At 41.2% G+C, this 27,525-nt stretch overlaps 1 protein-coding gene across 3 annotated transcripts in view; it reads right to left on the minus strand.

The window, feature by feature from the left end:
- The window catches only part of lrrc3ca (leucine rich repeat containing 3Ca), a 59,498-nt gene extending 40,491 nt beyond the window's left edge, over nt 1-19,007 (minus strand). For all 3 annotated transcript variants that reach the window (XM_073071416.1, XM_073071415.1, XM_073071417.1), the window contains exon 1: nt 18,763-19,007. The gene's annotated coding sequence lies outside the window, so the exon portion shown is untranslated. The remainder of the gene's footprint in view (nt 1-18,762) is intronic.
- Nucleotides 19,008-27,525: the final 8,518 nt, after the last annotated feature.

Consider the following 27,525-nt stretch of genomic DNA (forward strand, 5'->3'; position numbering starts at 1 on the left):
GTATAGGAGAGATGCTCTTTCTTTACATAGAGAGTGATGGGTGTGTGGAGTGCACTGCCAGGGGTAATGGTAGAGGCAGTTACAATAGAGATATTTAAGAGCCTCTTAGAAAGGAACATAGATGAAAGAAAAATGGAGGGCTATGTGGAAGGGAAGGATTTGAGAGTAGGTTAATAGGTCAGCATAACGTTATGGGCCGAAGGGCCTCTACTGTGCCGCTGTTCTATGTTCTATGAAAATAAAATGGTTACAATAGACAGCATTTAACTCTTAAACCCAGAGGAATTTTGTGAAAGTACTGCTGCCTACCCCTGTTGCAAAAGACATTGTTGATGAAATAAAAGAACGAGAGCCTATCCTAAATAGTGTGGAAGCCCATCCACGTAGTTTAATGAGAAACCTGCTGAGCCCAGAGAAACCTTGTCAGAAAAATTTAAGAAACTTGTTGAAGAATTTCTTCAACCCAAAGCCCAGCGCGATTGGGCAAATGTTTAAGTTTGATTCATATTTAAGAAAACCAACAAAAACAGTGGCTGAGTTTTTAGCTGAATTAAGAAAGTTATCACAAGACACGATGGTGGATGTTAGAGGACAGGTCATTGCATAGGATCAGCAATGAGTGAATTCTGAGGCGGTTGTTGTCAAGAGGTGAACCCAATCTATAAGAACACACTGAAAGTTGCCCAAGTGTGGACTCAGCAAATAAAATTATACGAGACTTGCAAATGAGATGTGGTGTTCCAGGCAACAGAAGGTACAGGGAATCAGCAACAGCAGGACATGTTTTTCTGAATGCAGTAACATCTATAATTCTTGTAGTAATAAATAGCTAAAGGTATATAGTTGATAGCTGTCCCGCTTCAAGCCAACAGGGTTTAGGATGTTTGTCACTATTTTGATCTTTGGCAAACACTGTTTTCTTTCTGTATGTGAGGGCTATATCAGCAGATACGAGCGCTCAGCAGGCTTGAAGTAAGGGATGAAATTTAGCCTCAACCTGTCTGAAAGAAGTTTGTATGTTCTCACTGCGACAGTGTGGTTTCCTCCCACATTCCAAAGACATACAGGTTAGGGTTTGTGCGTTTTGGACGTGCTGTGTTGGAGCTGGATGCGTGGCCACATTTGCAGGCTGCCCCCCCAGCGCATCACAAACAATGACACAAATGACACGTTTCACTGTATGTTTCGATGTACACGTGACAAATAAAGTTAATGTTTATCATCTTTAATTCATGACAAAGAGTCTGTTTAACCTTTCAAAATCAGAATCACATTTGTTATCACTGACATACAGTATGTCGTGAAATTTGTTATTTTGCATCAGTACAATACGTAAAATATACTATAAATTATAATAGGAAATATACAGCATTTTTCTTACAAATTATTTCCAACAGTATAAAAAATAAATAAGTAGTGGGTAAAGCGAGCAAACCAAAAATAGTGAGATAGTGTTCATGGGTTCATTGTCCAACACAAAACAGTTATTTTGACACTATTCCTGTATCCTTTGGTAAATTTCCTGTGTCATTTTCCTCTGCATTTCCACTCACTGCCTATCCATGGAATATTTCCTCCCCATTTTCTTCCCTACAGCTAAGGGAACAAATCGGGAATTTAGATATGGCATTAAATTCCCCCAACTTTTATATAATAAAATGAAGACTTTGGTATTATGAAGGAGAACAGAAAGCTCTGAACTCACAGAAACTACAGGTAACAAAGTTTCCTGCAAAACTACAGACTTCAGGAGAAATGTGTCTCCTCTCCACCCACTCATCGTTAACAATTCTACAGTTAACATCTTTCAGCATTTAGATTCCTGGGCGTTATTATTTTGCAGGACCTCATGTGGGAGAACCAAATCTCCTTCATTAACAAAAAGGCTCAGCAGAGGATGTATGCCTTGCGGCAGTTGATAAAATTCCATCTTCCCCAGAAGATACTGATGCATTTCTACTTCGGCATGCTCACATCAGCCATTACTGTCTGGTCTGGTTCAGTATCCTCTCACAATATATGAAAGCTACAATGAGCTGTCCAGTCAGCTGAAAAGGTCATTGGCTGCAGTCTACCATCACCTTAGGACCTGCATGTGTCCAGGACAAAGAAGTGAGAAGGGAAAAAAATAATTGCGGACACTTCCCACCCTGAAAACTGCCTTTTCCAAAAGCTCCTTTCTGGAAAGCACTATAGGACTATTAAAACAAAAACTTCATGCCATCTTATAAGTTTCTTTCCCCAGGCAGTTAATCTGATCAGCCATTCTAGTCAGCCCCCATGCCCCGATCTATCTATTACCTCAGTCACTGCAAACATCTTAAACCACTTTTTACAAACAAGAGAAAATCTGCAGATGCTGGAAATGCAAGCAACAAAAAAGTACAGTTGACATTTTGGGCCGAGGCTTCCTACCGAAGGGTCTCAGTCCAAAAAGTCAACTATACTTTTCTTCCATAGATGCTGCCTGGCCTGTTAAGTCCCTCCAGCATTTTGTGTGTGTTACCGCTTTTTGTAATGCTGTTTATGCATGCTGGTATTTATGTATTTATGCATGTTTTAGGGCATATCCATACTTTAAACTCTAACTTTATATTTTACATAATTCTTTATTCTTTATATTTGTTGAATTGTTTTTTGTTGCATAACATGCCAACACACCACAACAAATTCCTAATAAATGTAAATGTATATGGCAAATAAAGTTGATGTTTGATCATGGCTGGGAGTCTCAATAACTGTTGAGCTGAGGCAGGGGTTGATGAGGTCACATAGGTGGGAGTAGACTCTTCTGGTGATAGAAAGGTTATGCGGTCAAATAAGAGTATATAGACCATTATCTGGCTGACTCATGCTTCCCCTGTTCATTGAAATATGCAAGGTAGATCAGTCATCCCTTAACTTGTGATACTAAAACCAACTCATCTGGTACCAACAATTATTCCACAGTCTAAATCATTTACAGTAGATCACATTTCTTCCCCATTCTGATGTTTGGTCTGAACAACAACTGAACCTTGTGACCATGTCTGCATGCTTTTATGCATTGAGTCGCTGCCACATGATTGGCTGATTAGATATTTATATTAACGAACAGGGGTACCTAATAACGTGACCACTGAGTGTATTTCATGTGTATGACTTCCTTTCTCCTCCTGGCACCTCTGAAGTACATATGTACTTTGATAATTAATTTACTTTGAACCTTTTGTATCAACACTAAAGGCTACTGATGAACCACCCACATTTAAAAATGAAAACTATATCGATTTTTTAATGTAGGAAAGCATATTTAAGCCACCATGATTTGCTTTTCAAAAACAGGCTGCCAATCAAACAAAAATTTGTGCAAATCCCATGACACATTCAAAAGTGAATCTGATGGTTTAGGTATCAAAGTCAGAACAGAACAATCATTGGACACTCTTGGGATAACTAGATCCTTACTCTCCAGCACTGGACCAGGACCCCACTGACGCAAATTTCATACCTACCTTGTATCCTACTAGATCCCCTCTCCCATGTTCCACACCCCTAAACTAACACATCAATCTCACTTCCCCCATTGTTCAGTCAAGACCACATTCCCCACACTGTCCCCCAATACTTCGGCCTGGCCTGAATGCCACCGAAGTTTTTCCTAGTGGGACCATCAACAAAGTGATATATCTTCACAGACTCTAGCATACTTCTATAGATGTACCAAGGCACTCTAATTGGTTTTATCACCATTTTGTATGGAGTGTCAATGCACAGGACTGAAAAAGTTGCAGAGGGTTGTAAACTCAGTTGTAACCATCATGAGTACTAGCCTCTCAACCATCAAGGACATCTTCAAAAGGCGATGCCTCAAGAAGGCAGAATCCATCGTTAAGAACTGCCACCACCCAGGACATGCGCTCTTCCCCTTACTAGCAACAGGGAGGAGGTACAGGAGCTTGAAGACACACATTTATTGTTTCAGGAACAGCTCCATCCCCTCCAACATCAGAATTCTGAACGGTCCATGAACCCATGAACAGTGCCTCACGATTTTGCTCTCTATTTGCACTGCTTATTTATTTTGTAATACTTCTTATTGTAACTTATAGCATTTCTTTACACATTACACTGTTCTGCTTCTGCAAAACAACAAATTTCATGACATAGGTCAGTGATAATCAATTTAATTCTATTCTGATTCATAAACCCATGAACACTACCTCACTATTTTTCTCTTTTTTTTGCACTAATCGTGAAGAATTTTTATATTTCTTATTGTAACTTATCATATTTTTTATTTTGTATTACACTGTACTACTGCCACAAGACAACAAGTTTCACGGCATATGTCAGTGATAATAAACCTGATTCTGATTGTCACATTGCTGCTATGTCCACCTATTCGGTACATTCATTGGACCGCATTGTTTGCACAAATGAGAAGGTCACAGAGCCACCATGGTTGTCCTAAACAGACCTAAGGTGATAAGTGATTTAGTTCCCATATTCCTATGAGCAGGGAAGATTAATTAAGACTCGATGATATCTGAGTCATGAATGATCTTGATAGCATAATAAATGAAGAACTGTTTTCAATGGCAGAACAGGTTAACCAGAGATCATGGGTACAAAATGATTAGCAAGTGGAAGAGGGGTGACATAAATAATTTCTCCTTTCATACTATGAGTTGATGTGGTCTGTAATATGAAAATTGTACAAATTAAAATGCTAAAATTTTGAAATAAAAACAGAAATACAGGAAACACTAAGTAGGTCAAGCAGCCTGTGTAGCATGCCTAACATAGTAAATGTTTTAGGTTCAAAGTTCAAAGTAAATTTATTATCAAATAGTACACCAAATAGTACCCAGAGATTCATTTTCTTGCAGGCATTCACAGTAGACAGAGAAATACAACCAATCAATGGAAAACTACACACAAAGACTGACAAGCAACCAAAGTGCAAATAAGGACAAACTGCAAATACAAAAAGAAAATAATAATAATAATAATAATAATAATAATAATAATAATAATAAACATAAATAAGTACAAAAAATAGTACTGATAACATGAGTTGTAGAGTCCCTGAAAGTGAGTCCATAGGTTGTGGGAACAGTTTAGTGATCATTTCAGAGCTGTGGTGAGAGAGGTTGAGGACCCTTCATCAGAACAAGTCTGGAATTCACAGGCAGCAGATTAACTAGTCACATTAAAAAGGAGATTGAAGAAATAAATGAGGAAATGCTTCTCTGTTGTGAGAAGCTGCAGTGGAGGGGGATTAATGAAGTCTCACAGAGCTGGTACAATCTGACGGAACACTGGCACCAAGTGATGTACACTGCCTTTCCTCTTTCAGTCACTTCACAATCTGCTCTCCGGTAATTTCCCCAGTCACCTGTTTTTCAAAACTGCATTAATGAAACTCTGTCAGAACATGATTCACATTATCCACAATCCTAAACTAAATTTCTAAATTTAGTCGTCCTGAGTAATTTAACCTCTATTAACCTATTAATCTCTGTCCTCGACCAAGCCTACAAATCTATAATTACAGCTAATTCATTTCTTCTTTTGTTTTAGGTTGTCTTTGTTAGATTTTTATTGCCTTATGCTCTTCTGAAAAGGGTTCCATTCATCACTGTATAATTTCCATCAAGTAGTCAGTTCTATCTGTTACAATGAATCATGTTATTGATATAAATTCATCTTAGTTTGTGGTAAACCACACTTTCTATACCAGCTTAACAGCCCCTGCAATATGCCCCCATCGTTCATTTTCGAAGAACGTAGAACAGTGCAGCACAGTACAGGCCCTTCAGCCCATGATAATGTTGTGTGGACATTTCAGCCTAATGTAAGATCAATCTGACCCTTCTCTCCCACAGAGCCCTCCAGTCTTCTTTCATCCATGTGTCTATATTTCCATTCCTGAAACACACTTCTCTTATCCTGGAATTGTAAGCTCATGAAACAATTGCTACATATAGTAAACACTTGATGACAAAATAATGTGGGTTTTTTTGTTGTTGTTGATTGAAAATTGACCTTACCCAGAGTAGAATGACCACTCCACGTCATTTTGCATCATTCCAGAAATTTGGCCAGGCAAATCCCAGAGCAATTGAACTGTGCACAACAAAATTATATCATTCCCCATGCAATGTTCCTTTTCACCCATGTGGGAGATCACAGCAATGATTGTTAAGAACTCACAAGAGAACTGGGGCTGCATGGGAACTCCACTAATTTATGTCCCATCTTTACTTTTGGTTCTTTTGATACAAGTTTAGCTCTGAGGTAAATTAAAGAAGATCAAGGCGTGAGTGCAGCCAATAAAATGCTCTGGAGCTCACAGCAGTCCTCTCTGGAAACAAAAAAAACTGCAGATGCTGAGATTTGAAACAAAATCAGAAACTTCTGGAAGAACTCACTCAGTTAAGCAGCACCTGGAGAAAAAGAACCCTCACCCAAAACAACATTTGGTTTAAATTTCCACACATGCTGTGTGACTAACTGAGGGGTGGCACAGTAGTGTAGTGGTTAGCATAACACTATTACAGTGCCAGCAATCACAAATCAGGGTTCAATTCCCGCCACTGTCTGTGATGAATTTGTACCTTCTCCCTGTGCCCATGTGGGCTTTCTCCGGGTGTTCCAGTTTCCTCCCACATTCCAAAGATGTATGGTTGGTATTGGTGAGTTCTGGGCGTGCTATGTTGGCACGGGAAGCATGGCAACACTTGTAGGCTGCCAGCACAATCATCGCTGATTTGATTTGATGCAAGCAATGCATTTCACTGTATGTTTCAATGGACAGGTGACAAATAAAGGTAATCTTTATCTATTGTTCCATCATTTTTGTTTTTGCTTCATTCGTCTATGAGCCAACCATTGTCATGTGATCATACAGCATAGAAATGGGCCCTACACCCCACTATGTCCTTGCCAAACTTTTTGCCCATCTACACTAATCCCTTTCAGCCATATGAAGACCTTCTAATCCTTGCCTTTTTTTTAGTATCTGTCTAAATGCCTCTTAAATGGAGTAATTTTACCTGATTCCATCTCTTCTGCCAGCATGCTTCAGATATCAGCCACTTCTTGTGTTAAAAAAACATATCCTTTTAATCTCCTCTTAAAACTCCCTCCTCTCACCATAAACCTATGCCCTCGTGTTCTTGATATCCCTAGCAAGGGAAAAGTATTTTGACTATCTATCCTATCTATGCTTTTCATAAGCTAATGCACATCTATAGGGTCACCCCTCAACACCGTAGCCTCCTTTGCTTCAGTGTCATGGCAATTTTTAATTACATATAACTAAGTGTGTTTTTTGACATTACAGCAATTAATTAAATCACGCTGAAACCTAGAAGAAATTTCAGTGGAATAGACACGAGGCCTGCTGAGTTTGGCACAATCCAAGTTTCCCAGAAGGCTCCTCAGATTTTAATCACAGACATAAGTCATAGGAACAGAACTAGGCCATTTGGCCAATCAAGCCCGCTCTGCATCCTCCTCATTTGCATAATCAAGTTCATAGTTTTAAATAGCCTGAGATATTACACAACCCAGACTTGCATCATTAGGTCACAGCATGTCAGACCCCAACATTGGAACACATGCCATTTAGCCCAACTCACCCAAAGGGTTAAAAATACATTGATTTCAATACATTGTTTGCAGATATATCCAGATTTTTAAGTGAGGCACTGTTTTCTTCCTGCTCCTTCCATGTTCACTTTTGCATATTGATTCCACTCTGACAAAAAGCGTTTTCTGTTTTATGAGTAACACACCAGACATCAAAAATGATTGTTAATAATTTACAAGGCTTTCATTTTACTAATATAAGCTCAGCTTCCCTCCTGTAACAAGACCCCAGCTCACTTCAGATTCTAATATTTCATTTGGAAGCTTCAAGCGGTTCTCCCATTAGCCAAGGAAATGTCATCCCATGGATATAGGTCCATAGTTACACCAGACTCCCACTTCCTCTCCAAAGATGTGGCCATAAACTCTGGTTCAGCAGATCCCTGAAGACTTCCAGTGCATCCGCTTATAGATCATATTTCCAGCATGAGACTAAGGATCGAACAAGAAAGCCCTGTTAGAACAGAGATGAGGAGGAATTTTTTAGCCAAGGAGTGGTGAATCTGTGGAAATCATTGGCACACACAGCTGTGGAGGCCAAGTCATTGGCTATATTTAAAGTGGAGTTTGACAGGTTCTTGATGATTAAAGGGTGTCAAAGGCTACAGGGAGAAGGCAGGAGAATGGGGTTAAGAGGGATAATAAATCAGCCATGATGGAATGGCAGAGCAAGCTAGATGGGCCAAATGGCCTAATTCTGCTCCTATGTTTTATGGTCTTTAATTTTCAGTCACAATAGGCACAATAGCTATGCCAGTTCAATCCTCACATTCCTCACAAAATGCCACAGATTTACATTTTCGAACTAGCAATTGTATAGAAAGCCTGGTAAATATTCTTCATAGTTCATGGACTCTGATAACTGCTGCCAAAGCTAAGGTTTATCAGTTAAACACAGGACAGAGAATTCAACTTATAATTTTCTAATCTATGCAGCTCGAAGCACCAAACAGGCGGAAATTTTATCTGCATGAACCCATCTCATCGAATTTATGATAGTCTCAGCAACAAAGATATTTTTAATCAGTTTTTTTCAACCATTAATATTAACAAAAGCTCTGGATTATTATCTTTTCAGCCATTTGACCTCAACAAGGTATCTGTTTTAATAACAGATACTTCTGGGTCTGTTTATTTGAAATCATTTATAATGCAGGACGTTATCATGATCTCCTTCATGCCAGCAAATATAAGATGGAAAGAGAGAGAGAGAAAAACAGACAGAAAAAATGCAGAGGTGAATACATAATGAATGAGAAAGGGATAGGTAAATGAAGAAAGAGAGATAAAGGGTAAAAATAGGATAATGCATCGTTTAATTGTATTAGTCTTCCAGTGTCTCACTACACAGGCTTCAAACTTGTGACAGCGTATCTTGGAAAGAATCTACACAACACAGCAATAAATCTATACTGACAGGCAGACCAATCTACACTGACATTCAATATCCATTATATAATGATTTTCCTGCAGCCTCTATGGTGCATTTGTAATGCTGACTATTCCATCTAGTTTCTTTTGAGAATTTGTTTGTAACTACAATGTTAGGACTTCACATTTTCTATCTCTAATAGGGATCCTGAATTTACAGTGGCTGATGATGATGGAGATTTTTTTTTATTTCACGGTAACATCGCTAAAAATATTTCATGATTACATCCTGCAATTCTGCTTTCCATGAAAAACTATAAATCAGTGGTTTTCATTCAAACTGAGTGGAAAACACAAAGCATTGGAACTAAGATGATGCTAGATATTTGGGTTAAGAGAAACATCGGCTTTTTATTCCCCTCCATAGATGCTGCCTGACCTGCTGAGTTCCTCCAGCATTCTCTGTGTGTTGCTCTGGATTTCCAGCATCTGCAGAATCTCTTGTGTTTAGAATTGTCAGAATAATGTCTTTTTTCTAAAGATTGAAGATAACAAAGGAGATAGTCAAGAACTTTTATAGGATGGACATAACAACGTGCTTATGTCTTTAGTTGTTCCTCTCCGCGCCTTGTGGCACATCGGACAGCAATCTTTGTCATTTCCTTAGCGTTTGTCTGTTTTTTTACAAGGCCGAGTTGCAAGCTTGATGCTCAACCCAGCACGGATGGAAAGCATGCAAAGAGCCAACTGGATTCGAACCCAGAACCATTCGCCTTGAAGTCCGGTACAGATGCCACTACGCCCATTATGTCTTTAGGAAGGGATAGAATTGGGAGTCAGAATTAGAATATAAACCTGATACAAAATTCAGCAACACACACAAAATGCTTGAGGAACTCAGTAGGTCAGGCATCTATGGAAAAGTATAAACGGTCAATGTTTTGGGCCGAGATTCTTCATCAGGGCTGTAAAGGAAGGAAACCTCATAGTTCATCAGGGTAGCCTCCTGCCTGATGGTATGAACAACAATTACTCCAAATTCTGATAATATCTCCCCCTCCCCCTTCTTCCTTTATCCATTCCCCATTCTGGGTCCCCTCTTACCCCTTCTCTTCTCCTCACCTGCCCATCACCTCCCTCTGATGTCCCTCCTGTCTTACTTTTCTCCCATATTCTATTGTCCTCTCCTTTCAGATTCCTCTTTGCTCAGCCTTTACCTCATCAACCTATCACCTCCCAGCTTCTTCATCCTCCCTCCCCCACCCACCCACCTTCCCCCTCACCTGCTCTCATCTATCACCTGCCCGCTTTTGTACTCCTTCCCTTCCTATCCCCAACTGTTAATTCTGGCTTCTGTCCCCTTTCTTTACATTCCTGGTGAAGCGTCTTAGCTGAAATATTGACTGTTTATTCCTCGCCGTAGATGCCACCTGACCTGCTGAGGTCCTCCAGCATTTTGTGTGTGTTGTTCTGGATTTCCAGCATCTGCAGAATCACTTGTGTTTAATAATTCAATAAAAACCCTTTTATCTCATGATCAGTAAGGATGTAGAACAGAGAGTGGTTGCAGAAAATTGTGCAGAACATTTTAAGGGGAAAATAGAACATCGCAATGGGGGGGGGGCAAAGATGTAGATGGAAATGTAAACAGAGTTAGAAGAAAAGGATTGGAAGGAGATTTGCATGAACCACAAACATTAGTGTTGGACCATTCAGTCTGCATAAAGTGTAATTAAAGTTTTTATTTAATTTTAAACTTAAATAATTCGGGATTGTATTCCATTTTGATCACCTCATTATGGGAAGGACATGGAAGTTTTCAAGAGGGTGCAGAGGAGATTTACCAGGATGCTGCCTAGACTAGTGGGCATGCCTTATGAAGGTAGGTTGAGTGAACTAGCGATTTTCTCTTTGGAGTGAAAGAGGATGAGAGGTGACTTGAAAGAGGTGTTCAAAAGGATAAGAGGCATAGGTTGAATGGACTTCTTCCCCAGGGCTGAAACGGCTAATACAAGGGAACATAATTTTAAGGTAATAAGGGGAATGTCAGAGATAAGTTCTTTATGCAGAGACTGGTGGGTGTGTGGAACGTCCTGCTAGGGATGGTGGTAGAGGCAGATATATTAGGGGCATTTAAGAAACAGGACTTTCATATGAAGAAAGACTGGATCGACTAGGCTTATACTCACTGGAATTTAGAAGATTGAGGGGGGATCTTATTGAAACGTATAAAATTCTAAAGGGATTGGACAGGCTAGATGCAGGAAGATTGTTTCCGATGTTGGGGAAGTCCAGAACGAGTTTAAGGATAAAGGGGAAGCCTTTTAGGACCGAGATGAGGAAAAACTTCTTCACACAGAGAGTGGTGAATCTGTGGAATTCTCTGCCACAGGAAACAGTTGAGGCCGGTTCATTGGCTATATTTAAGAGGAAGTTAGATATGGCCCTTGTGGCTAAAGGGATCAGGGGGTATGGAGAGAAAGCAGGTACAGGGTTCTGAGTTGGATGATCAGCCATGATCATACTGAATGGCGGTGCAGGCTCGAAGGGCCGAAGGGCCTACTCCTGCACCTATTTTCTATGTTTCTATGTAAAAGCACATGCATAATAGAAAAATGGAGGGCTATGTGGGAGGGAAGGGTTAGATGCTATAATCTTCTCTGCTCCATGTACTATGAGATTATGTTTACAATCGCCAAAAGAAAAGAGAGTATAATGTAATCTATGTTTTATCAGGGAGGGTGGAGGAGAGAAGGAGGACTCATTTTCCATGCAATGCACAAGCTCTTGTCAGAATAACATGAAATCAGACCGCTCAGTATGGCACCAACTCCCACAGGGACTCAAACTCCCTGACTTGACTAAAAAGGACCCACCTATTTCCGTGTTAAAGTACAGAAAACAAATAGCAATAAAATCTAAATGTTTTTGATTTCACCCCAATGGGCGTGCTCTATCTTTACAAATACACAATTCTTAGGACTCACATGGAAGCCATGAATCATTTTCCGCCCAACAGTGACACGGCAAAGCTCAAGTGACTTAGTAGATCCCTCGGATGTCTGGCAATTGACCTTTCAATGCAGCTAATGGGTGCAAGTGAACAGTATATTTCACAAAAGTAATTTGCTGCTGAGAAAGTGCAAAACATTTCCCTCTATGCTTTCAGCTGGTGAGCCATGTATCACAAATTAAGAGTACTTTGTTCAAAAGGCTAGTCAACAGTATGGAACTCTGAGTGCTCATATTCCAATCATGTGACTCATGTACTTCTCTTTCTAATTAGCCACAACAGTACCTTCATCCAAGGAATCCATGGATGACACAGCAGAATTACAAACTTGACACTCATTTGCTTCCAATCAAGATCAAATTGATTTCTGCTTTTGGTAGATTAATGGCTATCCATCCAATATGTTGGAAAATTCAGCAGATCAGGCAGCATCTATGGATGGAAATGAGTAGTCGGCATTTCAGGCCAAGGCCCTTCATCAGGATAAATGAAATGTCCTGATGAAGGGTCTCAGCCTAAAATATCAACTGTTCATTTTCCTTACCTGCTGGGTTCCTCCAGCATTTTGTGTGTGTGTGTTGCTCGAGATTTCTAGCATCTCAGAATCTCTTGTAACTCGTGTTAACCAACCCAATTTTCTTCTTGAACCCTGATCAAGAACCACCATTGATCAAGACAAAGTGGAAGATAAGAAACCCTTCATCAAAGGTTAAAATGGGCTACTGGTAGATCATATGGCTCACATCACATTATGCTTCAGATTGTCATACTTGTTTTGCATTTCATATAATTCCACACCTATTTCCAAAAAATGATTATCCTACACTTTTACCTCCATTCACTCTCTTCACAGGTTCATCAGTTTATCAATTTTGTTTCAGTTTCTGAAAAGACCCACACCCAGTTGTATGAATCTGGTTGGTCTGGATTCAATGACCACTGATCGAGCTCGTGTGGCACCCCATTAAGATTAAGTAATTCTGTTGTCTGTATAACGTTATAGAGCATGGAAACTGGTCCCTCAGCTTGTCTAAGCCGACTGCATTAACCAGCAAGCTAGTTCAATCTGCCCATAGCTCTCTAAATCTCTCCTATCCATGTATTTGTCTAGATGGTTTTTAAATATTGCTGATGTGCCCATCGTTGCCGAGCTGGCTTTAAGAGCAGCACAGCAATGTAGTGGTTAGTGCAATCGCTTTACAGCACTGGCTGTCCTGTAAGGAGTTTGTACATTCTCCCCGTGACCGAGTGGGTTTCCTCCCACATTCCAAAGACGTACGGGTTTGGGTTAGTAAGTTGTGGCCATGTTATTTTGGCACCGGAAGCATTGCGACACTTGCGGGCTGCTGGCCACACATCCCAGACTGTGTAGGTCGTTGACACAAACAACACATTACACTGCATGTTTCAATGAATATGTGACAAATAAAGCTAATCTCTTTTATCGTCTAATCCCAACCATTATTTCTGGCAGTTCATTCTAAAAACACATCACCCTTTGTGTGCCTTCTCTATAGCTTTACTCTCTTCTCCCACAATAAAGAAGTTTTCTTTTTATATAAAGTCCTTTATAAAGCTACTCCATTACATGCACAAAAGTACATTTAAGCACTAGGTTTTGAATGCTGACTGAAAGCTTGGTATTAAGCCCTGCATTTATCACTGTCGCTAAATGTTTTTCAACAGCACTCCTTTTCTGTCTCAGTAATATGTTTGCATGCTCAAAACCCAATAAGCACAATTACCCTGCTGCCTGTTTCACCACATCCCAGAGGGTGCCGAGTATTTTTGGCTGCAAATTCTACTCTGGCATTTCCCAGCACATATGGTACAGAAAGGAAATCCAACCTGGCTACCTTTGCGCTTATTTCAGATTCAGCTTCAGGAATGTTTTGTTTTGTTGAATGAGAAGGCCAAACAAACATCCCGATCTTGTGGAGAGGGCAAGAACAGTTTCTGTGCTGATTGTCGATTTAGAGATTCAACTTAGATCCTTGGTTCTCCCACTGAAAGACCAATCACCACTATTCCAAGGTGAACCTTTATCATTATTCTCAACGCATTTAGTGGATGGGAGATCTTTCCAAGGTTACTCACGGGTCTTCCTGATTAGAATCAGAATCAGATTCATGGATTCCCCTGAGAGATATAACATAAGGAAGCTAAATTTCTCAGAAACAGAATCATTGTGAAATTTGTTAACTTAGCAGCAGCAGTGCAATGCAATACATAATATAGAAGAAAAAATAATAAATACATAAATAAATCGATTACAGTATATGTATATTGAATCAATAAAAAAGTGCAAAAACAGAAATAATATATATTAAAAAAGTGAGGTGGTGTTCATGGGTTCAATGTCCATTTAGGAATCAGACAGCAGAGGGGAAGAAGCTATTCCTGAGTCACTGAGTGTGTGCCTCAGGCTTCTGTACCTCCTACCTGATGGTAACAGTGAGAAAAGGGCATGCCCTGGGTGCTGGAGGTCCTTAATAATGGACGCTGCCTTTCTGAGACACCACTCCTTGAAGACGTCCTAGGTACTTCGTAGGCTAGTGCCCAAGATGGAGCTGACTAAATTTACAACCCTCTGCAGCTTCTTTCGGTCCTGTGCAGTAGCCCCACCCCCTCCATACCAGACAGTGAAGCAGCCTGTGTCTTTTTGTTATAAATGTAGGTCTATTTACCATCTATCTGCAGAACCTAGTGTGATAACTCATCTATTCTTCCCAACCTTTCCCACATAGAGAGAGAAACGCAGCATGTCACCATTTACAAGATCCTCTCCCCCCCAGATTTAGAGCTATATTACTGGCCCTTCAGCACCTTCTAAAACCAGAACTCCCTATTCATAGGCCCACAGAGGGAAAAATCACCTTTTTTTAACCTCTTAGTTTAGAAAACAATGTGTCCTATGTAGAAGTAGCTGGGGTTTCCCAACTCTGCTGTGTCATAGGTAAGGTGAAGCACCATTTTCCTTACTTACATTTCCTTTCAAACCTATTGTTTTCTACACCCTCTCCACACCTACTCAAAGGAACTGAGAATCATCTGAATCTTCACGTGTTCTAAATAACTTCAGTAGTGGACATTAAACTGAGAGTAATGAATAGAACAAAATTATGAACAGTCTTTGAAAAGGGGTGTTGGATTATGTTATGTAACAAATCATTCACTGAGGCATAATATAATCTCTTTAAGTTTGTGCTCATCTAATTTTGCAGTAAGTATCTGTTTTTTTTAGTACGATATCCTCCTTTATTGTTAAACCGTGAGACTGTAATAGCCGCACAGCTTTGTGCCATCGCCTCCACATTTTCCTTTCCACAGCAAAGCTGAGGGTTTATCTCCATCAGTGGATCGTTAAAATGTATGAAGAACAGAAACGCTCCCACCACCCTACATATCCTACACAGCAATCCTCCTCCAACAAGATCATAAAACACTCCTTGTATTTATTTAGAACTTCTTACAACTTAGAATGAGGCCATTTGACCCATTTAGTTCTTGCCAGCTCTCAGACCATCCTCATTATTCCCTTTGTTGCTCTTACTTCTCCACATAATATTTTCCCCCATATTCTTTCATCTTCTTCCTGACAAGTGTTTGATGGCTGTGAGCCTGTACTCACTGGAATTTAGAAGAATTAAGGGGTACTTCATAGAAACCCCCTATTGAATATTGAGACCATAAGACGATAAGGCATAGGAACATAATTAGCCCATTCAGTCCATCAAGTCCGCTGCACTATTCCATCATGGCTGATTTATGATCCCTCTCAACCCTGTTCCCCTGCCTTCTCCTCGTAACCTTTAATGCCCTGATTAATCAAGAACCTATCAACCTCCACCTTAAATACACATAATTATTTGGCCTGCAATGTGGCAATGAATGCCACAGATTCACCACCCTATGTCTGAAGAAAATGTTCCTCATCTCTGTTCTAAATGGACGTCCTTCAATTCTGAGGCCGTGCCCTCTGGTCCTAGACTCTGCCGCTATAGGAAACACCCTCTCCACGTCTACTCTATAGAGGCCTTTCAGCATTCAGTGGGTTTCAATGAGATCCCCCCCTCATTATTCTAAACTCCAGTGAGTGCAGGCCCAGAACTATCAAGTGCTCCTCATGTTAACCCAAGTCCCTTTGCATCTCTGATTTTTGAATTTTCTCCCCACTTAGAAAATAGTCCAAGCCTTTATTCCTGTGCCTCCAAGTACTTTGAAACCTCATACTTAATAGCAGATTCCAACATCTTTCCAACCACTGAAGTCAGGCTAACTGGTCTATGGTTTCCTTTCTTCTGCCTCTCTCCCTTCTTAAAGAGTGGAGGGACATTTGCAATTTTCCAGTCCTCCAGAACCATTCCAGAATCTGGTGATTCTTGCTGAAAGATCATTACTAAACCCTGCACAATCTCTTCAGCTATATCTTTCAGAACCCTGAGGTTGTTACAATGCAACTCATCCCACTGACTGCAATTTTGCCAGTCCTTCCTCACAGTCTCACTACACTTCATATGCTTTGTACACCAACTGCACCATCCTCAGCCCTATCACTCCAGTTCACATCCCACTACCAAATTAGTTTAAGCCTTCCTCAACAGCTTTAGCAAACCTGCCCACAAGGATATTGGTCCCCCTCGGGTTCAGATCTAACATATCCTTTTCGTACAGGTCATACCCTGCCCAGTTGAAATCCTGCTGATACAGAAATCTGAATCCATGCCCTCTGCACCAGTTCCTCAGACACACACTCATCTGCCAAATCCTCCCATTCTTACCCTCACTGGCACGAAGCACAGGCAGCAATTACTACCCTGGAGGTCCTGTTTTGCAGCGTTTTGCTATATACTCTCTTCAGGAACTCCTCCCTTTCCCTACCTATGTCATCGATACCAATACGTACTGCGATTTCTGGCTGTTCGCCCCCCCCCCCCCTTTAGAATGCTGTGGACTCGATCCGAGACATCCCTGACCCTGGCACCTGGGAGGCAACGTACCATATGGTGTCTCTTTCACATCCACAGAATCTGCTTTCCGTTCCTTAATTATGGAATCACCTATCACCACTGCTCTGCTCTTCTCCCCACCCCCCCCCCCCCACTCAACCCCTTCTGAGCCAGAAAAGCCATCCTCCAGATAGTAAAACAATCTGAAGTGTTTGATGGCTCTGGGCCTGTATTCGCTGGAGTTTAGAAGAATGAGGGGCAATCTCATTGACACTGATTAAATATTGAAAGCTCTAGATGGAGTGGATGTGGTGAGAGTGTTTCTTATAAAGGGGGAATCTAGGACCAGGGAGCACAGGCTCAAAATGGAAGGAGCAGAGACGAGGAGGAATTACTTTAGCCAGGGTGGTGAATCCAAGGGCATCAAAGGTTACGGGGGGAGAAGGCAGGAGAATGGGGTTGAGAAATAAAGTAAATCAGCCATGATGGGATGGTGGAGCAGACTCGATGATCAGGTAGCTTAATTCTTCTCCTATGTCTTATGGTCTTATGACTCCCCTCTTAGAGCAATTTACAGTAAGGCTTTAACCTACCAACCAAATTCTATGGTCATGTAACATTGCAAGTGTTCCGTGTGTTGCAGTTTAGTATCTACTGCCTTCCTCAGCAGATCTGGTATACAACAGTCTACAATATTTTACTATTCCTGATAGGGTTGTGGCTGATGCTTCCCTCGTGGCAGGTCCCCACTACAAACATCAAGAATGGTTAATGCTGCATGAATACCACTGAAGATTTTACACACGAGGTTTTAATGGGTAAACTACTTGTTGCTGGGCTAGTTTTAATAAGAGACAAACGGAATTTAATACCGGGTGGAGAAATAGTACAGGGTTTGGGAGGGTTAGTTTGGGGTGAGATTAAATGGATAATGATTCCACAACAGATCAAACTAAACAGAGGCCTCTCAGCTTCATCACTGTGAGATCTTGCAGTTTCAGACTTTCATTGTTACTTCCAATGATAAGTATTCCATTATGAGAAACACTGACGCGTTACAGCCTAACGTTAGAAGCATAAAAATTTACAGCGCCGAAGACGGCCATTCGGCCCATTGTTTCCGTGCTGGGCGAAAAACATCCGCCCTAATTCACTCTTATTCCCTAGTTTCACGGCCTTGCAAGCTACTGCATATCAAGTGATAGTGTTGGATTTGTTTTAAATATGAAGAGGCGTTCTCCCTCCATTAGGCAGTGAATTCCCCAGGGTGGGGAAAATATCTAGAAAACGCAGTATAACTACAGGTATTGTTACTGTTATAAGTATTCTCAACACAAAAGATTTGCGAAAAAAATTGTATCGATTTCCCCCGGAGCTGCTGTCCACGAGAGGTCGCGTTCACGGGTCGTTTGTGATTAACATCAGTTCTGCGAAACAATCTTAAATGAGAGAGGTAGCATTTTTAGTAAAAATACAGCAGGACCCTTTTAAAAACTGCTCTACATTATTGAGGAAACCAACCTTACGTGTTGTGGGGAGTGAGAAGAATGGGGAAGTACAAGCCTCGCTTGGCAAAGTGTTTCCTCCACCGCCTCCCCAATTCCTAGACTTTCCCTTCAACCTACTTTCCAGTGATGCACAACAGGGCGATCGGAGACAGCAACCGCGTCCGCCTGAGAGTGCATCAGCCCAGCCCGGGATCCGAGAGAGAGCCGAGTCTGCGGCTCTCAGCCACACTCTCCGTTCAGCATCACACGGCACGGAGAGGTGAATGAAATCTTATTCACTTACCTGTGGTCGCCAGCTCTGGAGAGCTAAGTCGCCCCTATAAACAGCGCAGCATCTTTGCATCTGAAAGGCAGGGCGGTGGGAAGGAGGAAGCAACAGGCGCTTGTTTAATCTCGATCTATTTCAGTCTTCGGTCAGTCCGTCGGTTCGCAGACAGCTTCTGATTCGAGCCACCTCCTCCTTATATTTACTTTCCTCTCTCTATTGCTGAGAGAGAGAGGGGGGGGGGGAGAGAGAGAGGGAGAGAGAGAGAGAGAGAGAGTGAGAGAGGGAGAGGGAGAGGGAGAGAGAGAGAGAGAGAGAGGGAGAGAGAGAGAGAGAGAGAGAGAGAGAGAGAGAGAGAGAGAGAGAGAGAGAGAGAGAGGAGAGAGAGAGAGAGAGAGAGAGAGAGAGAGAGAGAGAGAGAGAGAGAGAGAGAGAGAGAGAGAGAGAGTGAGAGTTGTTTTCTACAGATCTTGCCAACCCAAACCTTCAGTTGCTGCCGGGAGAATTCTTGGTCTGGCTTGTCATCTTTAATGTATTCTCGCTTTCCTGCAACCCCCCCCCCCCTCACCCCACCTCTCTTTCCTTGGCTGATTTTTGTCTCTCTTTGTGCAGACTGTGACTGTGTGTTGTGTGTTTCCGTTAGAACCCGATCCCCCATCTGCTGCAGAAGCCGAGGGGAAGGAATCGCCTCCTCCCACAACTACGAGGAGAGCGAGTCTCCTGTTCACAGCAGGAATCACCGACTCGGGAACAGCACGCAGCTTCAAACACCTCTGGGCACTGGAACTGAGATGACAGAATATTCGCTCTTACCACATTTAATAACTTGCTGAGACAGCAGTTTTAATCCATCAAAATTTAATTGTAGTATCATCAGTCACAAGTATTGATTCCAAAATAACTTGTCACTGGAACCACAGATGCTGCCTGGCCAGCCAGCTATTTTAAGCTTTTACTGTTTGCCACAAGATTCGGTTAGTTTATTGTCATTTACAGCAGCGTGCAAGGAAATTCCTTGCTTGCATGAAGCTCACGGAGTAAACATGGCTATAATAAATAGAGCAAGTGCAAGACAACAGAAGTAACCACTCGCTGTGCTCTCAGAATCAGAATTAGGTTTAGTATCACCGATTTAGGTGACGTGAAATTTTGTAATTTTGTGACAGCAGGACACAACATCACTGTAAATTATAAAAATAGTTAAGTAGTCCAAGATAAATAAATAACAGGGTAATGTTCATGGACCATTCAGATATTTGATGGTGGAAGGGAAGAAACTGTCCCTGAGTCACTGAGTGTGTGTCTTCAGCTCCTGTACCTCCTCCCAGATGGTAGTACTGAGAAGAGGGCATGTTCTGGATAATGAGGGGCCTAACTGATGCATGCCACCTTCTGAGGCTCCGTCTTTTGAAGCTGTCCTCAATGGTGGGGATGGTTGTACCCGTGATGGAGCAAGCTCTTCCAATCAATAAGTCGCAACAATAAATTCTGATATGTGAGGAGCAGAGGGAATCACTGACTATGTCAATGTAGAGAAAATCTATTTATCCAATGCCCTCCTTCAATGTATCATAAAAACCATGGACATCCACAGCACAGGAGGAGGTTATTTGGTCAAGGTCTGTAAAAATCAACAAGCTTTTGGTTACCTCCACGTGCTCGGCAGCCCGGCAGGTTACAGCTCACCCAACACTGGAAAGTCTTTGCCTCCAGTCAGGCAGCAGAGGTAAAAAATGAATGAGAATAGAGTAGCAAGTAATCAGACAACTTGTTTGAAGGGAACCGCAATTGCCATGGGAGAGTCTAATCTACATATTGATTGGATGAACCCAACTGGTGAGGGTGCTGCAGAAGAAGAATTTGTGGAGTACATCAGGGATTGCTGCTTCAAACAGTATGCCACAAAATACTGTAATGTGAGTAATGAAAGAGGATTACTGAGAGATCTTGTGGTATGGGATGCACTGGAAGCTGGTGATCACAATATGATAGTATTCTAGATGCAGTTTGAAGGTGAACATCAGAATCAGGGTCCATCTCCCACCCCCCCCCCCCCCCCATCCTCATCACATTCTACAGGGGTTGTATTGAGAGCATCCTGAGCAGCTGCATCACTGCCTGGTTCGGAAATTACACCATCTCGGATCGCAAGACCCTGCAGCGGATAGTGAGGTCAGCTGAGAAGGTCATCGGGGTCTCTCTTCCCGCCATTATGGACACTTACACTACACGCTGCATCCGCAAAGCAAACAGCATTATGAAGGACCCCACGCACCCCTCATACAAACTCTTCTCCCTCCTGCCGTCTGGGAAAAGGCATCGAAGCATTCGGGCTCTCACGACCAGACTATGTAACAGTTTCTTCCCCCAAGCTATCAGACTCCTCAATATCCAGGGCCTGGACTGACACCAACTCACTGCCCTCTACTGTGCCTATTATCTTATTTATTATTTATTATAATGCCTGCACTGTTTTGTGCATTTTATGCAGTCCTGTGTAGGTCTGTAGTCTAGTGTAGTTTTTTTTCTGTGTTGTTTTTTACATAGTTCAGTCTAGTTTTTGTACTGTGTCATGTAGCACCATGGTCCTGAAAAAACATTGTCTCATTTTTACTGTGTACTGTACCAGCAGTTATGGTCGAAATGACAATAAAAAGTGACTTGACGACATATATCATGAAATTTGTTGTTTTGTGGCAGCAGCACAGTGCAAAACATAAAAATAACTATAAGCTATAATACAAATAAATAAGTAGTGCAAGAGGATTAGCTATGGGTAGTGCTCATGGACCATTCAGAAATCTGATGATGGAGCTGTACCTTCTTATGGGCCTTCAGGCTCTGGTACCTCCTCTGAGATGGTAGTAATGTGAAGTGGGCATGTCCTGGATAATCAGGGTCTTTAATGATGGATACCACCTTCTAGAGCGCATTCTAACTGGCTGCATCATCATCTGGTGTGGGAGGGGGTGGTTTTGCGGGTACTGCACAGAATAAAAGTAAGCTGCAGAGTTGTAAACAGTCAGCTCCATCATGGGCACTGGTCTCCGTAGTATCCAGGACATCTTCAAGGAGTGATGCCTCAAAAAGGTGGCATCCATCACTGAGGATCCCCACCACCTGGTTCATACCTTGTTCTCACGGTTACCATCAGGTTGGAGGTACAGAGGCCTGAAGGCACACACTCAGCAATTCAGGAACAGCTTCTTCCCCTCTGCCATTCATTTTATGAATGGGCATTGAACCCGTGAACACTACCTTACTACATTTTTTATTTCTATTTTTGCTCTACTTATCAAATTTAACTATTTGATATGTATATACTTACTGGGATTCACAGGTTTTTCTGTTATTATGTATTGCATTGTACTGTTGCCAAACTTCACGCCATATGCCAGGAATATTAAACCTAATTCTGATTCTGATACTGACTGAGGCACCACCTTTTGAAGATGTCCTTGTTTTGGGGAATCTTGTGCTGAGATCGAGCTGGCCGAGTCTACAACCCTCGGAAGCCTCTTTCGATCCTGTGTTTTGGAGCTTCCATACAAAGCCTATATTATTACAGGGCCAAGGCCACTCTCTTCAGCTTAACTAATGTTTTCACTCTTCAGCTTAATTATAATGGTATGAAGGTGGAGTTATTTGAAGTGAGTTGAAAAATAAGCTAAGAGACTGGTCAGTAAATGAACAGTGGCAGCTATTCAAGCAGCCGGTCCGCAACACTGAGCAGAAATTTATCCCAATTAACAAAAGGGATTCTATGAGAAAGACACACGTTCTGCGGTTATCAAAGGAGGTCAAGGATAATGCTAAATTGAAAGTAGAACATTCAAAGTGGCAAGAGCCATTGGACCAAGAATTTAAAAAAAAATCAGTGAAAGACTAAAAAGTTCATAAGAAGGGAGAAATTTAATTTTGAGAGGAAGTTTATGATATTAATGTAAACAGTAATAGATTCTGTGGAGATATGAAGAGGAAGGAGATGGTGTTGGACCTCTAAAGAGCAAGTCTGATGCACTTGTAACAGGAAACAAAGAAATGGCAGATACCGCAAATGATTTTTTTGCATCGTTCTTTCCCTTGAAGATCAGTAAAAATATCCCCAAGATAATGAAAGAGATAATTTCAAATAATAGGAAGGAACTTGTAAAACTCCAAATTACAGGAGATAAAGTATTAGAAAAACGGACAGGGCCAAAGGCAAACGGATAACCAGGACCCAATGGTCCACACTAAAGGAACTGGCTACAAAGATAGTAAACTAATTGGTTGAACATTTTTCAAAACTTGATCAATCCCAAGTTTGGAAAACCTCCAACATGACTGCCTTGTTCAAACAGAGGAAAGCAGAAGACAAGGAAGTTAGTTTAACATCTTTTGGTGGCTAGAATCAATAATCAAAGAGGGAAGTTAAATAGAAACAAACCTAGTCAACACAGCTTTATGGAAGATGATTCATGTTTTATAAACTTGCTCAAAAATTTTGAGAATGTAGCAGAGTGAGTTGATGGAAGGGAATCTATAATGGTAGATTGGCAGGGTAGCATAGCAGTTAGCGTAATGCTTTACAGTACCAGCAATGTCTGAACGAGGTTCAAATTCCGCCACTGTCTGTAAGGAATTTGTACATCTCAAATCACCACGTGGGCTTCCTTCAGGTGCCCTGGTTTCCTCCTATGTTCCAAAGACATACAGTTAAGGTTAGGGTTAGTAAGTTGTGGGCATGCTAATGTTGGTGCCGGAAGCGTGGTGGCACTTGCGGGCTGCCCCCAACACAATCCTCGGACTGTGCTGGCACTGACGCAACCGACACATTTCATCTACCTCCTTGTACTTCTTTCTCTCCTCCCCCCTCCTTCATGCTCTAACTTCTCATTGTTTTTTCCAGTCCCAATGAAGGGTCTCAGCCCGAAATGTCGACTGTTTACTCTTTTCCATAGATGCTGCCTGGCCTGCTGAGTTCTTCCAGCATTTTGTGTGTTGCTTGGATTTCACTATAAATTTCAATGTCTTGATGTACTGTACATGTGACAGATAAAGCCGATACTTAGATTTAGATTTCAAAAGACATTTGCATGGTGCCATGTAAGAGGCAGGTCATGTATTAAGAGGCTGAAGTATTGGAGGAAGTGAGTTAGAAAATTGGATTGAAAAGTGTCTGTCACATTAAAAGGAAGAGTTGGAATAAATATTCAATTTGATAGCTTCTTTCCAGACTGGATGGATGTAACTAGTGGAGGTTAAAGGCTTATTTTACCTTACTATTGCTTTAGTTAGGCTGATTCTGAAATACTACATTCAGTTCATTATAGGAAGGGTGTTGAGAACTTGGAGAAGGTACAGAAGAGGTTTACCAGGATGCTGTCTGGATTATAGAGGATATTTACTATAAGGAGAGATTGGACAAACCTGGGTTGCTTTCTCTTGAGCTGTGGAGGCTAAGGGGAGATCTAATAGAGGTTCGTTTGTTACGAGAGACATAGATAGAGGAGACAACAAGTATCTTTTCTTAGGAATGCGATGTTTAATACCAGAGCGAATGCCTTTAAGTTGAGAGGGGGCAAGTTTATTACACCAAGGATGGTGGGTGCCTGGAACGCACCATCTAGGATGATAGTGGAAACGAATACGATAGACGTGTTCAAGGGGTAGGCATACAAATGTGCGGGAAATGGAAGGATAAGGACATTGTATAGACAAAGGGGATTCATTTATTTGGGCACTATTTATAAATTTAATTAGTTTAGCACAACTGAAGGGCCTGTTCCGGTGCTGTGCTAAGGTTAGTTCCAGGAAATTCCAAAACTAACTCTGAATAAAAACATATTCACTGGCAAGGTTACCAATTACCCCATTTGCATTCAATTTGATAGCTTCCTTCCAGGCTGTAGGGATATAAGTAGCTCTTGGCCGTTGATTGTTCACTATTTAGATTAATGACCTGGAGGAGGGAACAACATGCAAATTTGCCAATGAAAGAAAAATAGGTGGAAGTGCATACTGTGATGATGACATTGGGATTCTACAAACATACCAGAGCAACCGACTGGACAAAAGCCTGGAAAATTCAAGATTCAAGATTGCTTATTGTCATTCTTCAGTACATGAACGTAAAGGAGAACAAATAATTGCTACTCTGGATCCGATGCAGCAGAAAAAAACACAATAAAAGAAACAGAATAAAACACAACAGATATAAATATAAAAGCAATCCTATCCAATACAATGTACAAATAACTGTTATATACATAGACTGATTGTATGCACATAAAGTGCTTCTAGCTGATGTGAATTTAATGGTGGCGAAGGTGGTGGGGTGCGTGAATGGTGGAGGTGTTGATCAGCTTGATGGCTTGTGGGATATAACTGTTTTTGAGCCTAGTGATTCTGGCATGGATGGTGTAAAGCCTCTTCCCTGATGGAAATGAGACTAAGAACTCTCTGCCCCTGAGGGTGGTGGAATCAAATCTGTTAGATATATTTAAGATGGAGATAGAAAAATATTTGAAAGATTGAGTAGAATCGAGGGTTAAGGGAACTGGCACAGAAGAAGAGTTAAGGCAGCTGTGATCATTGAATCATGAGGACTGGAAGCCTACATCTATTTTCTTGTATTCTTGTTATCAGATAGTAGATTGGCCTCAATTGCAGAGCATTTGGGGTTTGGAAATAGGAAAATTCAGTTCAATTTGTACAGGGTGTTTGTCACCAGACTTAAGAAAGAAGTTAGTAACATTGGAGGTAGACCAAAGAGATTCATTTCTTGGGATGAGAGTCCTACCCTATCAAAAGAGACTAAACAGGCTAGGTCTATACCCTCAGAAATTTAGAAGAATGAGGGACAATCTTATTAAAAACATGTAAGATTCTAAAGGGCATATATTGAGATGTCTTCACCAGTGGGAGGATCCCAAACAAAGACATTTGGCTTCAAGACAAGTGGACAATCATTTGGAATTTATTTTGCAGGAAAAAGGTAATATTTCACCCTTAATTGAATTTTACTATAAAGGTTGAAAGCAAGTAATGATGCTATTTTCTGGCATAGATTGTATGAAAGTAACAATCAGATAGGAGTAATTTGAGTAATTAGCAGAGGGAGTTCTAGAAGTTAAAGGCACATTTTTTTTCAAGGTTAGTTCTGGTTGGCTGCTGGTGACTAGTGGTATTCCGCATGGGTTGATGTTGGGACCACTTCTTTACATATTATATGTCAATGACTTGGATGACGGAATTGATGGCTTTGTGGCCAAGTTTATGGATAATATGAAGATAGGTGGAGGGACCGATAGTGTTGAGGAAGTAGGGAGTCTGCAGAAGGACTTGGTCAGATTGGGAGAATGGGCAAAGAAGTAGCAGATGGAATATAGTGTAGGGAAGTGTATGGTCATGCACTTTGGTAGAAGGAATAAAGATGTAGACTAGCAACACACACAAAATGCTGGAGAAACTCAAAAGTACATTTTTCCATAGATGCTGCCTGTCCTGCTGAGTTCCTTCAGCATTTTGAGTGTGTTGCTCAGATTTCCAGCATCTGCAGATTTTCTCTGGTTTGTGAAAAGATGTAGACTATTTTCTTAAAGGGAGAAAATTCAAAAATCAGAGATGCAAAGTGACTTGGGAGTACCCTTGTGCAGAATTCCCTAAAGATTAACTTGCAGGTTGAGTCAGTGGTAAGGAAGGCAAATGCAATGGTAGCATTCACTTCAAGAGGACTAGAATGTAAAATCAAGAATGTAATGCTGAGGCTTTATAAGGCATTGGTCAGATCGCACTTGGAGTATTGTGAACAGTTTTGGGCCCCTTATCTAAGAAAAGATGCTGGCATTGGAGGGGGTCCGGAGGAGGTTCACAAGAATGATTCCAGGAATGAAAGGTTATCATATGAAGAACAGTTGATGACTCTGGGCCTGTACTCACTGGAGTTTAGAAGAATGAGGGGGGATCTCATTGAAACCTATCGAATATTGAAAGGCCTAGACAGAGTGGATATAGAGAGGATGTTTCCTATAGTGTGGACCAGAGAGACCAGAGAGCATAGCCTCAGAATAGAGGGATGTCTATTTAGAACAGAGATGAGGAGGGATTTCTTTAACCACAGAGTGGTGAATCTGTGGAATTCATTACCACAGACGGCTGTGGAGGCCAAGGCATAAGGTATATTTAAAGTAGAGGTTGATAGATTCTTAATTAGTCAGGGCGTGAAAAATTATTGGGAGAAGACAGTACAATGGAATTGAGAGGGCTAATAAATCAGCTGTGATGGAATGATGGAGCAGACTTGATGGGCCAAATGGCCAAATTCTGCTCCTACGTGTTATGGTCTTATAGGAAATCCTTGAACTTTGAATAAAAACATATTCACTGGCAAGGTTGATAATTACCCCTTTTGCCTTCAGTTTGATAGCTTCCTAGGCCATTTTAACTGAAAGTAAATTTAAAGTTGAGGTATCAAGGATTATGGGGAACAGGTAAATATGTTGAGGCTAAGATCAGATCAGCATTGATGTAACTGAATGATGCAGTATGCTGAAGAATCCCATGGCTAACCCCGGCTCTGATTTCAACTCGGTCACATGGATTCTTGAAGGATGTGGGTGGATTTTTTCTGTTAGTTAAATGTCACCCTTGTTGATGCTAGCTTTTTATTTCAGATTTATTTCATTGACTTCATTAAATTACAGCTAATTGATCTGGTGGGATTTGAACTCACATTTCCAGATCAGTTATCCAGGCTTTCATATTGCTCCTCTGGATTTTAAGTCTTGCTACTACTCT

Source organism: Hemitrygon akajei, chromosome 18, assembly GCF_048418815.1.
Source record: "Hemitrygon akajei chromosome 18, sHemAka1.3, whole genome shotgun sequence".
NCBI lineage: Eukaryota > Metazoa > Chordata > Chondrichthyes > Myliobatiformes > Dasyatidae > Hemitrygon > Hemitrygon akajei.